Source organism: Suncus etruscus, chromosome 4 (assembly GCF_024139225.1).
Source record: "Suncus etruscus isolate mSunEtr1 chromosome 4, mSunEtr1.pri.cur, whole genome shotgun sequence".
Classification (NCBI taxonomy): Eukaryota; Metazoa; Chordata; class Mammalia; order Eulipotyphla; family Soricidae; genus Suncus; species Suncus etruscus.
Window position 1 is genome coordinate 109,357,952 of NC_064851.1, and position 4,649 is coordinate 109,362,600.

A 4,649-nucleotide genomic window follows, 5' to 3' on the forward strand; every position below is an offset into this window, starting at 1 on the left:
TTAATATGCCAATGCAAAAGGGAATGGTGCCGTATTATATTGCTGGTGCATTTGGTCCTAAGAAAGATAGGCTATACAATCTCTGTGCCCTGGTTTTGGCCTGAACTTTAATCCCAAGCAAGACTTTTTCTTCTATAATTCCACACCAAGCAGAACCAAAACACATAAAATTTATATTTATATATATATATATATATATATGAAAAAACAAATAAAATAAAAAATAATAATGAAAAAGGAATGGAGGAGGCTACCTTTATCTTTGGAAATAAACACACTAAGAGGTGTAACTATTGAGGTATTAAAATACAAAAAATATATGCATATCCTCCTTAAGTCTTTTGTCATATTTTTGTGGGGGGTAATATCCAGGGCACATTTTCATTCCACATTGTGGTCTCATTGATTTTGAGAAATGGTTTGCAGCAGTAAGAGTTCAGATAGTGTGCTCACTTCAGCAGCACACATACTAAAATTGGAATGATATAGAGAAGATTAGCACGGCTCCTGCACAAGGATGTCATGCAAATTTGTGAAGCATTCTATACTTTTTTTTAAAGTCCTTTAAAAGTCCTTGAGCTGAGGATCCTTCTAGAACTGAATCTCGTAGCATGCAACAGTCCACATTTGGTGGGGGGGGGGGGTTGAAGAAGTGCCACATAGAATGATGCTTGCAGCTTCTTTCCAAGGCATGAGATGTGGGACTGAAGGGTGTCCATTTTTCTTTTTTACTTTGGGAGCTGGATGATGGTTTATTGGGGCAGGAGGCCGGTGTCAGTAACTGGTAAGGGCATTTGCCTTGCACTAGCCAACCTAGGATGGACCATGGTTTGATCCCCTGGCATCCCATATGGATGGTCCCCTAAGTAAGGACCAATTTCTGAGCATAGCCAGGAGTAACCCCTGAGAGTCACGGTGTGGGGGAGGATAAAATAAAATAAAAGGAAATGAGGATCAGGGTCAGAGAGTTAGCATGGAGGTAGGTCATATGCCTTGCATGCAGAATGATGGTGATTCAAATCCTGGCATCCTCTGAGCCTGCCAGGAGCAATTTCGGAGAATAGAGCCAGGAGTACTTCCTGAGTGCTGCCAGGTGTGACTCAAAAAAAAAAAAAAAGAACTGAGGGTAAAGAGGATTAATTAGGAAAGGATAATGGATCAGGATTGGGGAATGATGAGAAGATAGAAGGAGTTCTGAAGGGGTAAGGAAGGATAATATATTATATAATCTACTTTAATATAATATTAAAAGGGGCTATATAGGCATGGATTGTTTATAATATAGATTGGGCAGACATAGAGGAATCCACTGTATACAAACTCATGCACACTTATAGACAGACATTAGAGATCTATTCATAAGTTGTTGTTGGATGTCTGACCCTCATAGGATGGGTCTGAGCATTAAAAAATAATTAAATTAAGAAAAGATAAATAAATAGCTAAAATATAGATTAGGGGGACAGAGAAAGAAGGAAGGAAGGAAGGAAGGAAGGAAGGAAGGAAGGAAGGAAGGAAGGAAGGAAGGAAGGAAGAAAGAAAGAAAGAAAGAAAGAAAGAAAGAAAGAAAGAAAGAAAGAAAGAAAGAAAGAAAGAAAGAAAGAAAGAAAGAAAGAAAGAAAGAGAGAGAGAGAAAGAAAGAAAGAAAGAAGGAAGGAAGGAAGGAAGGAAGGAAGGAAGGAAGGAAGGAAGGAAGGAAGGAAGGAAGGAAGGAAGGAGGAAGGAAGGAAGGAAGGAAGGAAGAAAGAAAGAAAGAAAGAAAGAAAGAAAGAAAGAAAGAAAGAAAGAAAGAAAGAAAGAAAGAAAGAAAGAAAGAAAGAAAGAAAGAAAGAAAGAAAGAAAGAAAGAAAGAAAGAAAGAAAGAAAGAAAGAAAGAAAGAAAGAAAGAAAGAAAGAAAGAAAGAAAGAAAGAAAGAAAGAAAGAAAGAAAGAAAGAAAGAAAGAAAGAAAGAAAGGAAGAAAGAAAGAAAAAATATCAGGCTGGTCCTCAGAGTGGACCTTCCTATTTCTAGGCACTTTATAAATGGCAGGGGTGAACTTTGGTAAAAGAAACTTTCAGGTTAGATTGTGGCTGGAGCAATTTAGGATAAGCATAATTTTTATGTCTTGAGTAATAAACAATATGGTAGTGAGCACTATTAGAGGTGTCTACCCTATGTAGTATTATCTTCTGTGTCATGTGCATTGAGGTTTAATTTTAATTTTATTCTATTCTTATTTTTAATTTTGGTTTTTGAAACACATTGTCAGTACTCAGTGCTTACTCCTAGCTCTGTGCTGAGAGATCACTCAAAGTAGGATCCCAGCATCACATGGGTTTTGGGAATTAATCCCAGGTCAGCAGCAAGAATCCTACATGCTGTACTATTTCCTTACCTTTCCTTTTACTTTTAAAACTTTTTATTTATATTAGGGACTTGTAACTCCACCTGGTGGTTTTTAAGGGCTATTCCTTGCTTAGTGTTCAGGGTGTGTCGGGGACTATGTCTTTGTTGCTGGGGATCTTATCTGGAGCTCCAACAAGCAAAGTCTCTGCTCCAGCACTTTGAGTTTTCTCTCTAGCTTCTTCATATTACTTCTTAAATGAATCAAAATTAGAGACCAGAGAGATAGTACTGTGGGTGGGACACTTGCCTTGCAAAAGGTCAATCAGGTTCTATTCCAACATCCCTCCCATATGGTCCCTTGTGTACTACCAGGAGGGATTTTGAGTGAAGAGACAGAGCAAACATTGAGCATATCTGACTGTGTTCCAAAAAGAAAAAGGAAATGTTAAAAAAAAGTCTCATTTTTATAAGATGAGAATTAAAAAAGCAAATATTTCCTAGTATATTTCAAAGTGAAGAATAAAATTATTTTTAGCCTATGGTCAATGCTTTTTTCTAATATCCAGTGAAAATTTTAAAACAAAATTTAGTCTTGGAACTATCTCATTCACTTGTCTTCTGTGGTCACTACCTTTTTTCCTTTATTCGAGAGTTTTATAGTTCCCTATTAAATATGCTCTGGTCTCTCTGAAGTCTAGGAATATCATCCCTTTAATATTAGTTGAGCAGACTCAAATTCTTATTATTTTGGATGTGCTATTTTTACTCTCTTCAAAAAGCCAATATTGTGGTTACTATTGCAAAACTTTTGGCAAAATGCACAATAAAGTACAGCAAAATAACAGAAGGAAGAAGAGGTTTTTCACATTTAAATAAATTCTTTATTCCACACATTGAAATGGCATCTCATTTTTCAGCAAGTCCCCAAACAGCAGGCATATACAACTCCATCAAAGCCCATGAATCAATAAACCAAACAAGTTACACTGTAGCAGTTTATACATCAAAACCACTTGTCTATTTCTTTGAGCAATATCATCAAAATCAATATATCCCTCATCTCCCACTATTCCCCAAACTGCTCTCTCATATTACATATTCAAACAGCTGTAAACAAATTAATAAATTGCTCTGGACTTTTGTTTTCTCTCCTCCTGAATTTTAATTGATTTGTATCACTGGAAAAAATCCATGCAGTCTTATTATCTTGCCTGGCACAAAGACAGGTATAGTAAATAAGAGTTGAAACTTCCTACTTCACCAACCACTTGTAGTTTTGGAGTTAAGCTCAAAGAGAGTTCTTCAGTTGAGCACTTAGTATGTCATTTTTTTTCTGGCGTTGAAATGCAAAGTCACAGAGTTCTCTTAACCATGCGGTCCTAAAATGACAAATGCCGTAGGATTGGTTTTATCAATGCCAGCTATAAACTAGCTGATTCACTTATCGACATCTACAGGGATCAGGATATAACAATTAAGATAATTGCTAAATCTCTTACTAGTTTGTTAATTTAAAAAAAAAAGTATCCTATTGAAGTTCTTCTTGTGGGAATTGTCCTCAGAAAACCTCGAAGTGACCCAATGAATAAAGGAAACCGAAGCCATCTATCTTGTGACTGACAAACTTTATTAGTGGCCCAACTAATATAGGACATGACAGAACAAAGGATGGATTCATATCTAGGTTAAAATGCCATCTTCTGGTTGGGAACATCTTAAGCTAAACTATCCCAAACAATTAGCAAAGATGCCTGGCATAAAATGAGATATATTGTAAGAACAAAGATTGTTGTGTAGATTAGATAAGGAAGGAACCAGTAACAGCCTTGAATGGAGTAGTTTTGTGGGCTTAGCAGGAATGTTTTGACAAAGCCTTTCACTTTGTTTATTGGAGGACTCTCCTCCTTCCTTCTTTTGGCAGCATTCCCACAGCCTCCTTTTAGGGTCCTGTCCCCACACTTCTTCTCTTCCTTTATTGTGTTTTATTTCCACTGTGGTGGTGGTGGACTTTTATGTTATTAGTGTGAAAAGAATTATTTCACTTTGGAAGATTGCATCTAGCAAACAAAGTTCAACCATCTCAACAGTTTAATGGTTTAACTTTACTTAATATTTTGTTGTTATTAAAAACAAAGATCAAATGATCCTTATATAGTAGTCATAAAAGTGTAGCTATTGCAGTATGGGGAATAAGATTATAAGACTTGTAGTCATGTTGCAACATAACTTTTATTGTTTTTTTTTAATTTAATCACCATGTTTATAAACATTTAATACTTGGTTTCAGTCATAGAATGTATACCATCCTTCACCAGTGTGATT

General features: G+C 36.0%; 1 non-coding gene across 1 annotated transcript; it reads left to right on the forward strand.

Annotated features, from left to right (window-relative positions):
- The first annotated feature begins 445 nt into the window (after positions 1-445).
- LOC126007347 (U6 spliceosomal RNA) lies at positions 446-552 on the forward strand. The gene has a single exon (XR_007494928.1). It is a non-coding gene; the product is annotated as a U6 spliceosomal RNA (small nuclear RNA).
- The last annotated feature ends 4,097 nt before the right edge of the window (positions 553-4,649 follow it).